This window comes from Equus przewalskii, chromosome 7 (genome assembly GCF_037783145.1).
Source record: "Equus przewalskii isolate Varuska chromosome 7, EquPr2, whole genome shotgun sequence".
NCBI classification, from domain to species: Eukaryota; Metazoa; Chordata; class Mammalia; order Perissodactyla; family Equidae; genus Equus; species Equus przewalskii.
The window spans coordinates 4,210,144-4,223,784 of record NC_091837.1 but is presented as its reverse complement, the minus strand read 5'-3'; positions in this window follow the sequence as shown (position 1 = coordinate 4,223,784).

Below are 13,641 nucleotides of genomic sequence, written 5' to 3'. Positions count from 1 at the left end.
CTGCCCCCCTGTGGTCGTGCAGAGGAGGCTGCGCATCCTGGCCTGGCTGTCCCGGGACTCTGTGCAGTGGCTGAAGATGGACTTAATGGCCAGGTTGTAGGTCGGGCTCAAGGTCATTCCCCAGTCATCCACCTGTGCTGAGGGGCCTGACTCCTGCCCCAGGTGAGATGTCTGCCCTTGCTGCATGCTGCATGCCACACCCACGGCCTGACGTCACTCCAGGCCTCAGTGTCCACTCAGAAGCTGAGGAGAAATGCACAGTATCCCCTCCAGACAGTGGGGCACCCAGGGCTCCAACCTCATGGGACCCAAGAAGCCTTGGTTTACAATCTATAACATGTGACTGCCTGTGGGCAGATACACACTCCTGTACCTGCTCCTGTCACACTTGTCACACACAGGCACTGAGCTACTTCTGGATTGTGTGATGGGGCCAGCAAGATGGCTCACCGTGGCCTTAAGGACGCTTCCTCAGACTCACACACTCACACAGAGGCACACAGGCCTTTATGCTCCCGCAGGTGGCACCCGAGGCCCCAGCTGGGTGCGGGGAGAAGAGGTCCCCTGATCACTGCAGGTCACACTCGTGGGTGATAGAGGGTGAGCGTTTACCCTCCCTGTGTGCACTGGTGTGCCCAACGTACACGGTGGACACACAGACCCCTGTGCTCAGATGTCTACACCAGGGACGCCGTGGGCGTGCCACGTGCCTCCTGGGGGCTCATCGCTCTCTCTCCCCAACAGTCTGGCCTCTACTCTGCCTTCATGGGTGCTTCGTGTAGGTCTTCCTGGCACCTCCCGGGATGTGACTCTGGCCCCCACGGCCATCATGTCCCTCCTGGTCTCCTTCTACGCCTTCCATGAGCCCGCCTGTGCTGTGCTGCTGGCCTTCCTGTGGGGCTGTGTGCAGTGAGCCCTGGGGCTCCTGCTCTCGGGTGAGACCCTCGGGCCTTCCTACCATGGTGGGGGGCTGCGGTTCTGCTCTTCCTGGGGCCTCAAGGCACCTGCCTCCTGGGGCTGCCCCTGCCCTCAGCATTTCCTTCTTTGTATTCCAAGGGCTGTCCCTTTGTGTGGGGGGTGGAGGTGCCCTCGGCCTCAGCCCTCCCCTATTCTGCTGAGAGGCCAGGACACTTGGAGATGCGCCCAGGGCCTCAGACCCCAGTCTCCCTTTCCTGCTCTCCAAACCAGCCAAACAGGCCGTGTCACCACTGGCCCTTAGCCCCAGTCCCACCCACACCCCATCTCCCAGCCCATGTGCACCCATGTACACTGGGACCACGCAGAGCTGGGACCAACTCGGTATTTCCTCCTGGGCGGCCAGTGTCCCTGCTGGACGTCATCTCCTGCCCCATCAGTCATTAAAGGTTTCATCTCCGCTGCTACCATCACCATCAGCTTCAGGCAGATCAGGGTGAGCTTGCTGTTGGCACCAGGGCACCTGCTGGGTAGAGGACCAAGGCCGGGTCCTGGTATGTGTGGGCTAGTCGATGTCCTGCTGTTCCAGAGCTTGAAGCACAGGGTGCTCATGTGGGTCTCCATGCGTAAAATGACCCCTCAGGGAAGATATTGGGGGAGGGTCAGATCCTACCATAGGTCATTTGGGGACCGGTGATGACAGCCCTGCTCTGGGTGCAGTCTCCCCCCACTGTGCTTGGTTCCCTCGCTGAGCGGTTCTGTTCCGCTGCCTCTCTTGCACACTCAGCCAGCAGCTGCCACAGGTCCCGAGCATCCTGCCAAACTTCCACAAGCAAACAATTCCCCCACACTCATTTAGCTAGATGATTCATTTTATGTCATTTTCCAATTTCTGTTGACTATATTTCAAATGCCCTGCTTCTTTATGTTTCTGCTTAAACCTCCACAAGAAGCACTTGATCAGTGATCACTGGTTACCCAAGGCCGTCATTGGTTCTCCTTTCCCTGGGTCTGACGTTCCTGGGGGGCAGGAGCTGTCTTGCTCCCGACCGTGGCTGCCCAGTGCTGTGCTTGGTATAAAGCAGGTCAGTGCTCAGGTGGGTGTGCAGAGTGGGCCCGAACTGCATTGTACTAATGATGCTGGTGTCCCCACCGGGGCATCTCCAAGGCCTGGTCCCCACGGCCAGGCTCTGCCCCAGGCTGCCCCATGACAGTCTTCCCTGACAGAGGGCAGTGAGCAGATCAAGGCCCGGAGGAGACATGTGTGTGAGAATCAAGCAGCTGACACGTCTTCCCTTTCGCTCTGGGCTGGGGCTGGATTCACACTCTCCCTGTGCTCATTTTTCACCACACCCCTGGGTGCAGGCTTCTCATCATCTCCATTTAGGGAGGAGGGAACCCCTTAGAAAGGTGGGGTGAGTGCGATTTGTACATTACGTGCACACACATGTCAGGGGGAGCTTGGCAACCGCTGTTTCCTGGGATGATCTGTCCTTTATTCTGGAAATGACATCCTTCCTTTTTAGTGTCAAGAATGCTCCTTGATGCGATCATAGTGCGGGTAGAGGCAGCTGCTTTATGCATTCGTACTTGGTGACCCTAGGCCTCCAAAGTCATTGAACCTTGACTGTGTCATGACAGCCATTGGAGAGCCCCTGGGCTGGGGGGGGGTGTCCTCCTGACCTGCCCAGGAGAGAGGAGGGGTGGTGGAGGTTGGAGGTATCACCTGGCTAAGTAGCCGGGACTTCTGTGGCACCAGCACCTCAGGCACCTTGGCCCTGGTGAGCAGTGTGCACCCAGGGGAGTGTATTGTGGTCGGTGATGGTTGCGTTAACTGAAGGGGGACAAAGATTGGTACCAAGAACAGGTGCACAGCTTTGTGACAAATCCGGAATGTCTTTGTGTTTGTATTTGCTCACTCGTGGAGGGTACCTTAAAGCCTGATGGATTTTAATAGACATGCGCCCTGCACCATCACTGCAAGTATTGAATTTCCCATGATCCTTTGTTTCTCTGCCTGCTGGCCGTGCTGACCTGCATTTGTGTCTGTTGTCTGATAGAGCGTTTAGGATTGGATTCAGGGTCAACAAAGAGCCCTTTACAAACTCTGTGGATTTTTTTCAGTTGTCTCCTAAGGCATCTGTCACGTCTGGAATCCACTCCAACCACGAGGAGGAGCGTCCTTTCAGTGCCTATGAAATGGACTCTTCACAAGTTTATAGTTTTAAAACTGAGAATCTGCAGGATTCAATTCTTCATGATTCCAAAATGTTTATTTCTTAATATTTTGGTTTTTCACAAACTGATGCTTTGGAAAGAGATAGTTAATTGTCCTCTTTGACTTCTGAGGTCATCCCTGGGGATGGAGCAGGGATGGATGTGGGTCCACCTTCACATTCAGGGTGCAGATCTGTGACCCAAACTCTGACACTTCTTTCCGTTTGACGACTTCCCCATGGTCCGCTCCCCCTGAGCAATGATGATTCTTTCCTGACATTTGTGAATATGTGTCTTTAAATCTTTGATGCCTTTTTCTAAAAATTAAAATATGGAAATCCTTGTGAATATTTCAGGATTTCCTGCTACCCAGAACGTTAACTAATAGAAGTCCTCTGGGTTTCGTTGCCCTAGTTCAGATCCTTCAAGGTGAGTGAACGAGATTCCGTGCTCCCTTCTGGAGGTTACGTTCTGTGTTGACGACGCACAACGCTGTCTTGTAATCACAGGAACAGCTTTAGTGAGATACGGTTCACATACAAGTCACACTCGAAGGCGTGCAATTCAGTTTTTTAGTATATTCACAGAATTGTGCAACATAAGCTCCAACGATTCTGGAAGCTTTCCACCATCCCTCTAAAGAAACACCTTCCTCGTTAGGAGACAGTCCCATTGCCCCCAGCCCCTAAGGCCTAGGCAGACACAAATCCACTTTCTGTTTCTATAATTGGCCCATTTTGCACATTTCTTGTGAATGGAATCACACAGTGTGTGACCTTCTGTGTCTGGCTCCTTTCACTCAGTGCAATGGTTTCAGGGTCCATCCGTGTTGTGGCGTGTGTCAGCCCCTCATTGCTTTGATTGCTGAGGAATATCCATTGTGCAGCTGTAGCACGATGTATTTCTCCTTTCCTCAGGTGACGGACATTTGGGTTGTGCCCACTTTGTGGCTCTTACGACTATGGCTGCTGTGAACATTCCTGCACAAGTTTCTGCGTGGACATCTGCTTTCATTTCTTTTGGGCGCACACCTGGGAGCGGAACTGCTGGGTCAGATGGGTACTCTCTGTGTCCCTGTTTGGATGCCAGGAGGACCGTCTCCAAAGAGCCTGCACCGTTTCCCGTTCCTGCAGCAGCGTGTGAGGGTCCCAGTTCCTCCACGTCCTCACCCACACTCACCGTCTGTCTTTGATTCTAGCCACGCTGTGGGTGTGAAATGGCTTCTCTCTGCGGCCTTGATTGGTATTTCTCTGACGGCTGACGATGTTGGACATCTTTTCATGTGCTCAATGGCCATTTGTGTGTCTTCTTTGAAGAAATGTCTGTTCAGCTCATTGGCCCATTTTTAAATTGAGTTGTCTTTTATAAGTGAGTTGTCACAGTCCTTTGTATATTCTGATATGTTTCTTATCAGATACATCAGTTGCAAATTTTTCTCTATATCATGGATTGTCTTTTTTCATTCTTAATGGTATCCTTTGAATCCCAAAAGTTTTGCATTTCAGGGATGTCTAATTTATGCATAATACAGTCTTACTAGATGGAAATGATTCAGACATTAACTCATATCCTCATCAATATTTTGCTTATCTGAGTTAGAAGCCAGCTGTCAAAGGGTCAGGAAAGATTTGAACCAGTTCATTTCAAGATTATCTATAGAGCCAAAAGAGCTCGTCAGGGAAGATATCAAATGTCAAATATTTCTTTATTATCCTTTTAATGCTCATGGGACCAATGATCATAGCCCCTCTCTCATTTCTGATATTAGGAATTTGTGTTTCTCTCTGTTTGTCTGAGCTAGCCTGGCTTGAGGTTTCCATTTTATAAATCTTTTTTAAGAGCTAGTTTTGGTTTTATTGATTTCTCTATTGATTTCCCTGTTTCAGTGTCATTAATTTCTTTTTTCTTTTTGAGGAAGATTAGCCCTGAGCTAATGTCTGCTGCCAATCTTCCTCTTTGCTGAGGAAGACTGGCCCTGAGCTAACATCCGTGCCCATCGTCCTCTACTTTATATGTGGGGTGCCTGCCACAGCATGGCTTGATGACCGGTACGTAAATACACACCTGGGATCTGAACCGGTGAACCCCAGGCCGCCGAAGGGGAACACACAAACTTAACCGCTGTGGCACTGGGCTGGCCCCTAGGCGTAATTAATTTCTGTTGTAATTTTTATTATTTCCTCTCTTCTGTTTGCTTTAGGCTTCCTTTGTTCTTCTTTCTCTAGCTTATTGTGTCAGATCTTTTCTTTTTTTTAAAGATTGGCACCTGAGGTAACATCTGTTGCCAGTCTTCTTTTTTGATTTTTCCTTCTTCTTCTCTCCAAAGCCCCCCAGTACATAATTGTATATTGTAGTTTTAGGTCCTTCTGGTTCTGCTGTGTGGGACGCTGCTTCAGGATGGCCTGATGAGTGGTGCCACGTTTGTGCCCAGGATCTGAACCAGAGAAACTCTGGGCCGCGCCGAACCAGAGTGCGCAAACTTACCCACTCAGCCACGGGGCTGGCCCCTTTTTTTCTAAAATGTGCATTTACTGCCATAGATTTCCCTGCAGCTTCTGTTTTCACTGCATTCCACACATTTTGACTAGTCGTATATTCATTTTCATTTAGTGGAAAATATTTGCTGTTTCTCTTGAGACTTCTTGTTTTGATCCATGTATTGTTTAATCTGCAAATATTTTCGGATTTCCCAGCTATCTTTCTGTTTTCGTTTCCTACTTTAAAGTCATTTTTGGTCTGAGAACATACTTTATTTTGCTTTCTATTGTTTTAAATTTGTTGAGGTGTGATTTTTTTTTTTTTTTTAACCTGGAATGTGCTCTATCTGGTGAATATTTCATGTGAGTTTTTGTTTGTTTGTTTGTGTTTGGTGAGGAAGATGGGTCCTGAGCTAACGTCTGTGACAATCTTGTGATTTTGTATGTGGGATGCTGCCACGGCATGGCTTGATGAGTGGTGTGTAGGTCTGTACCCAGGATCCGAACCCATGAACACCGGGCCACTGGAGTGACGTGTGCGACGTTGACCACTAGGCCACGAGGCGGGCCCCTTATGTGAGCTTTGCAGCCTGGGTGTTCTGCTGTGTTGGATGTGGTATGTTATGAATGTTACTGAGCTCCAGTAGATGGGTGGCACTGTCCAGTCTGTCCTTCCTGAGGTTCTGCCTGCTGCGTCTGTCACTCACTGAAAGAGCGGTGTTTAGTGCTGTCGTGGGGATTTGTCTGATTCTGTGTCCATCCACTGTGATAGTGGATTAGTCTATTTTTCCTTGCAGTTTTATCGGTTTTTCCTCACGTATTTTGATGTTCTGTTGTTAGAGGCGTGTATGTTAAGGACTGTCATGTCTTCTTGGAGAAGTGACCCCTTTCACATCATGGAATGCCTCTTTGTCCCTGAGAATTTCCCTTGTTCTGAAATCCGCTTTGTCCGGAATTAACAGAGCTCCTCTAGCTTTCCTTGGATGTGTGTTAGCCTGACTTACTCTTGTTCTGTCCCTTTACCCCTAACCCAGCTGTGTCTTTATAATTAAAGTGGGTTTCTTGTGGACAGCATGTAGTTCACTCTTATTTTTTCATATTAGTCTGAAATCTCTCTTACTGGCCGCATTGAGACCTTTCCTATTTAAAGTGATTATTGAAATAATTGGATTAATATCTACCATATTTGTTTCTATCAGTGCTTTTGATTTTTCCTTTTTTGTCTTGCACTTTTTAAATTATTTTTTGCCTTCTCTGGTTTTAATTGAGCATTTTATATGATTCCATTTTTTCTTTTCTTTTAGCATTTCCATTTTACTTCTTTTGAAGTTTTTCAATGGTTTCCGTAGAGCTTACAATATAAACTTACAACTGACCTCAGTTCACTTTGCAATGACACTGTTTCTTCATGGTTAGTGCAGGTCTCTATGACAGAGTCTTCCCGATTCCTCCCTCCCATCCCATGTAAAATGGCTCTCCTACAGCTCACTTATCCGTGAACTATCACCCAATGTATTTTTACAATGATTATTTTGAACAAGATGCATTGGTTAGATCAGTTCAGAATAAGAAACACATAAACTGAACACTTTTATTTTTCCTTCGATTACTCCTTCTCTAAGTTCCATACATCCGTTAGCTTAGTTTTCCTGTGGGTTGGGAAAACCCAGCCCTGATCCCATTTCAGGAAGGGGTGGGACACCTCGTTAGACTGTTTGGCTGAGTGTTTGCATTTTAACATCATTCTGGAAGCGTGTTCTAATGGGAATAACTGATGCTGCCAAGAGCATTTCCAGGAGGGCAACAGGCTGGAGGGGCTGCCGGCTGCCCTGAAGGTGTCCCAGGGGGGATGTGCTCCCTGCTGGACAAGGGTCTCCTGCCCTCTCGGCACCAGCCTGCTCCCTCCTCCCCCGCCTAGAAGCCACCAAGAGAGGAGACAGACCTGAACCCCCTGCCCGGGCACCTTGTGCCTGCAGTTCACAGTCCGAATCCGCGTCCGAACCCCACTGTGCCTCCGGAACCCCTGCAGGACGCCCAGCGACCTCCACCTCCGCCTCCAGCTCTTCACTCTCCCAAGACCTCTCCCAGGGACCGTTTCTGGCTCCGCCCATTTCATTATTCCGGGCACTGAGGCTGGGACTGAGTCACGTGGTGCCTAGAGCGCGGCCGGGGATGAGGGCAGACCCGCCGGCTGCATGGACCAATCGAGTGTGGGGGGCAGCGAACAGGCGCCCCCCGCAGCCAGTAGAGACCCGCTCCCCGCGGCGGTCGCCCGGGCAACCCCGGGCTGTTGGTCGCTGCGGACACCGCCACTGGCCTGCGCTGACCTTGAGCCCGCTCCTGGCCACGGCGCAGAATGGCGCGCGCCAGGGCCAGGCCCAGGGCTGGGCGCCTTGCGGGCTCCTGTTCCCCCTGCCGTCCGCGTGGGTCCAGCAGCGCCCCCCTTCCGCGAACTGGGGACCGTGCCTGACTCCAGAGCTGTGCTTAGTCCCTGCGCTTGGGGGTGGGGCAGCTCTGCAGGAGCGTCGCACAGGAGGGCCTGGGGGACCTACCAGAGCCAGCCACCCTCCTCTCTGGAGCCAGAGTCTCGCTCTCTCTCTGTGGGTCCCCGTTCTCTCTCCTGCTCCAGCGTCGCATGTGCGGCTTCCTCCACCAGGAACATCCCTCCCCAGCTTCGCTTGTTGAACTTCAGAATCTGCAGTGTCAGCTCAGAGGGCCCTTCTTCCTGAAGCTTTCCTTGGCCCCTCCTCTGGGCTCTGCCACCCCCATGCCACCCTCTCAAAGTACCTATAACCCTGTCATCCCTCACCCCAAGGAAGAGAGGTCAAAGGGCAGGGGAGAGGGGCTGCTCCTGTCTGTGCCCCAGGGCCCAGCAGAGGGAGTGTGGGGAGGAAGGGAGGCCCAGGGCAGCTGGGGGTTGGGACTGAGCCCAGGGCTATGGTGGGGCTGGACCCTGCCCCGAGTGTCCCTTTAACGCCGCTGGCCTGGCCCCTGCTTTGCCTCCTGTTCAGCTGGGGCTGCAGCTGCTGTGCTGACTCCTGCTCCCAGCAGCCAGCAGGAGCTGAGAGCAGGGGCTCCCCAGGGGCCGGGACAGGCTGGGGGCTTCTGGATTACAAAACTGAGAAGTAGGTGATGACCAGGAAGTGGCGGGTGGGCACCCTGCAGAGGCTGCTGCAGCTCGGGGTCCTGGTCTACGTGGTGGTTGAGAGAATGGCTCCTGGGTGGGTTGGCTGGAGGGACCCTGACTCGTCCTGCTGGGCTGAGGGTTGAGGGTCTGACTCTTCAGGGGCCGGGGTGGTGGTGGTGGAGGGGGCATGTTGGACAGGGGAGGGGCAGAAGGAAGGATCTCCGGCTGTCTACAGGCCAGCAGCAACAAGAGCGAGTCATGCGCATGTGTCCTCCTGTGTACCCACCTGCCCCCTTTCCTGGGCCTTGTCCCAGCCCTGTGATGGGCTCTGGGCCCAGAGCAGGATGGTCTTGCCCTGACCAGGAGGCTCCGAGAGGGCAGGAGGTAGTCCCTGACCCTTGTGAGAGCTGCAGCCCTGAGGCCCCTGAGAAAGGCCACCAGGTGTGCTGGGTCAGGGGAGCCTTTGAGGAGGAGCTGGTGTGGCCGGGGCAGGGGAGGGTGAGGCTGGTGAGGGAGGAGGTGGGCAGCTCAGTCTGAGCACATGGCTCTCTGGTGCGTGGCCCCAACGTCTGGCCTGTGCAGGGTGTTTGGGTGGAAATGAGGCTGGAGAAGAGGTGGGGCCTGGACGCTGTGCTGGGAGCCTATAGGGTGTGTAGGGGCTGAGTGGGCGGGGCCAGCTCTGCTGCTGCTCATCATGTGCGGGGGACACACCACACTGCCCATCGCCTCCTCCCCAGGTGGGCCCTCCTCGCCAAAAAAGGCTACCAGGAGCAGGCCCTGGACCCCCAGGTTTCTGTCATCACCAAACTCAAAGGGGTTTCTGTGACCCAGATCAAGGAGCTGGGGAATTAACTGTGGCACGTGGTGACTTTGTTTGTTGTTGTTGTCTTTTTATTTTTTTGAGGAAGATTAGCTGAGAGTTAACATCTGCTGCCAATCCTCCTCTTTTTGCTGAGGAAGACTGGCCCTGAGCTAACATCCATGCCCATCTTCCTCTACTTTATACGTGGAACACCTACCACAGCATGGCTTGCCAAGCAGTGCCATGTCTGCACCCAGGATCCGAACCCACAAACCCCGGGCCACCCAAGCAGAATGTGCGCACTTAACCGCTGCGCCACATGGCTGACCCGACTTTGTGAAGCTGCCACAGGTGGGTGTCAGGGAGCTGCTGCCAGGTGCTGACACCTCTGACCCCACCCCTGCAGCAAGAGGGGCACGTGATGCCAGAGGGGGTGCTGGCGCTGTCACAGGGCCAGGCTCAGGAAGGGCCTGAACAAGGAGTGGCCCTGGACAGGCTCTCAGGGATGTGTAAGAGGTTTCCAGGTGGACAGGGGGACGGGTCAGGAAGCCGGGCCAGAGGGACTGCATTTACAAAGGGGCATCCGGAAAAGTGGAGGGTCTGGGGGCTCAAGGCTTGAGCTTGAGGGAGGGGTGGGGGTAGGGGGCAGGGCCTGGAGCTCCTGAATGCTCCCTCCCTGCCCTGGGCCCTGCGGGCTGCCTCCTTCACTGCCCGCCCCACGCTGCCTTCCGGCCCCTCCTCCCTCCACCCAGATCCTCCACAGCCCCGTCTCCTCTGTTCTGCTGATGCCCACACTGTACCCGAGGGACACCTGCCCCAGCATAGCTGCCTCCTGGTGCACACCTGCCTTGTCCAAAGGAACCCTCTCCCTCTCCCAGGGGGGCCTCTTTACATCCAATGAGGCCTTGATGTCCCCAGTGCCGAATCTGGACCTGGCTTGACACCTCCGTGTCCCTCCCTCCCATCCATTCCATCTATGACGATTTCTCTGCTGCCCCCGCTGTCCCTGTGGTCTTCCTGTGGTCCCCAGGTGTGCTCCACGCAGCAGCCAGGCTGAGCTTTCACAGGTGACACTATCAGACCTGCCCCCCTTGGAGGCTCCCTTTCTGTGATAGTGGCCACCAAGTCCCTGCAGGTCCTGACCGCTGCCACCCCCGCTGCCCTCTGCCCAGCCGTCCCCTCCCCTTCCTGGGTGTGTGTCCCCCTACATGTGCAGAGCTATCATGGGCAGCACACGGTGCCAGCCACCCTTCCCCACAGCCCCTGCCTTTTCTCTGGCAGAGCTCACCACCTGCTGCCCTGGCCCCCGGCCATGTGTGCAATGAGGGGTCCACCTCCCCACTAGCCTGGGCGGGCGCCCGGCCCTATTTAGCTCTGGATCCTCAGTGCCTGGAAGCAGGAGGCTCGTGGAGAATTCTGGTTGAGGGAATGAGAGTGACTAGAGAAAAAAACTTGTCTCAAAGAGACAGACAGGAGCTCAGAAATGGCCAGAAACCCAGCCAGCCGCGTGTCTCAGCCTCAACTCGCCTCACTGGATGCACAGGGTTGTCCTGGGGCACAGGGTTGATGACTCGATGGGGCAGGATGCCTTCCCTCCCAAACCCAGCTGCCAGCCTCTGGCCTCTCTGATTGAGGAGCCAAGCAGGGCCAACCCTGACCCCTGCCTTCCAGGGAGAGAACGTGCTCTTCTTGGTGACCAATTTTCTTGTGACGCCAGAACGAGTTCAGGGCAGATGCTCAGAGGTCTGGCTACCTGGGAGCCTCCGAGCAGGTCCCTGGTTCCTCCACCAGCCCTGGGTCACAGCCGTGTCCCCCCTTCTCCTTCCCAGGTGCCTGAGGCTCAGCATGTGCTGCTGTAGCCCAGGCTCTGAGCTGAGACCTTTCCTGAATCATTTCATTTCGTCTCCCAAGCACCCTGCCTGGCAGGAATTACTGCAGGCCCCATTGAAGAGGAGAAGACTGAGGCTCAGCCAGGCTGAGTCACTGACCCAAGGCCTCCAGTCTGTGGGGGATGGGACTCTGCACCCCTGAGCAGTCTGCTTCCAGACCCTTCCACTGTTGTTCTCTGTGAGGTTCCCCAGTTGTGGATTTTGTGTGAACAGTTGGGACCCAGGACACAGCCCTGGAAGCCTGCCTCCACGGTGACATCTTTCTTTAGTTGAGTCCAAAACTGAATCGCTTGCTGTGCTGGAGGGTAACTGTGTGGCCCCCGTCCCCTGAGTCCTGGTCGTTGGTCCCACCACAGTGGCTGGGGTGCCACATGTCCCTGGTTGGCCCCGTCCACAATGAGGTGAGGCACGTGCACAGAGGATGTGCTGACGTTCAGAAACACACACGACGTCCTTCCCTTTCCAAATGCTCAGAGATGTCTAGTTAATGTTCAGTTTGTAGACTGTCCTGAAATTGTGCTGGGGCCATGGGTCTGCATTTCCTGGAATCCGTGTGATCCTCTTTGGCCCTGTCCGGGCTTCTGGCCCTTTCCTCGAAACTGCTGTGGCTGGATAATCCATCAGATTGACAAGCCGGCTTCCTGAGAATAGCGGATTCCCGCAAGCTCCTCTCAGGGGCCTGGTCGTCTGGTCCCTCCCAGCACATGCACTGTGTCCGTCTGGTGTCACAGCCTCCAGCAAACACCTGCTGAGCCTACCCCAGACCAGGCTTGCAAAACTGAACTGTCCCCACCTCACGGAGCTCCTGCACAGACAGCGCAGCCAAAGCAGCCTGTCCTGCAATGGGGGCAGAAGCTGCAGCTGGGAGACCCAGAGAGGCATGGCAGGCGACATGGGGCCTCGGGAAGGGTTCCTGCAGGGAGTGAGGCTGGAGGGGGATCTTGAGGATGTCCAGGCAGAGGGGGCTGTGTGGGCAAAGGCCCTGAGCTGTGTGAGATGAGGCCCCTCCAGGGCTCCCTGTATTGAGTGGGGTTGTCCCTAGATGTGGGCTGGGCCAGGAAGAGGGTCACCCTGGATCACAGGGCCTGTGAGCTCATCTCAGTAGCTGAAGTGGATCCAGCAGCAGTGGAGCCACAGACCGGCTCAGGGATGGGCGCACCACCGTCTGTGCATTGGGATGGACCACACGGGCTGCTGGAGGGAGGTGGATGGGGGCAGAGGCGGGGCCTGTGCTGGTCACCATGGGTCTGGTCGGAGGAGATGGTGGCCCAGCATGGGTGGAGAGGAGGGGCAGACTCAGCACATAGGTAGGGACAGTGAGGCAGAGCAGGTGGCCCCACACTGTCCCCTGCCCACTTCTCACAATTCCACCCAGACAAAGTCCCACCGTCTCCTTTGGCTTCTCCGAGTCCCCAGCGCTTTCTGCCACCCTGGTGCTGTGTTCCTCCTGCTGCCCCTGAGCCAGGGGCCCTGGACAGCGGTGTCCACCCTCCACCTGGCAGAGCCATGTCTGTGCCAGTGCCTGACACTTGAGGGTGCTTCCTCTCTGAGGTCTGGGACTCCCAGAGAGCTCGCCCCCGCCCCCTCCTGGCTGATGCCCAGAACTCTGTGACCCTGTGCAGGCACTGATGTCTCTGTTTACAGCAGAACAAGCCAGGAAGGGACTGGCCTGTGGTCCCTTGGCCAGCGTGTGGGGTCCCACTCCCCTAGAGGCCCCTCTGACGAGGGTCCCACCCTTTGCCATGCCGAGCACCTCCACTCTGGCATGAGCTCACCCTCCCAGAGTCCCTCCACCGTCCCTATTCTGTCGTCTGAATTGGACCAGAGGAGCTGGGCCTGGAGGAGTCACTTCTGCTCACCTGGGGACAGAGCTGTCAGGAGGGAAGGAGTCTCGCTCTGACTTGGGAGACAGTGCTGCACCCCTATCTGGCTGGGGGGCTGCTCCCCTCCCCCTCTGAGCACCTCCTTTTATCTGCACCCTCCAGCTTTCCCATGTGCCCTAAACTCAGGGAACCTGGGGACTAAGCAGGGGAGGGGCGTGTCCCTGGGGACTGCAGGGCTGGGTCACGCAGGGGATTCACCTCCTGGGCCTGGACCTCTCTGCTCTCTCACCACCTCAGACCCCTCCATCCCACGGGGGACCTGCTGGGCTGACGAGGGCTGTCCTGAAGAGGAGACAGGGACGCCATGGTCATTGTGGGCCCTGTCTTCCAG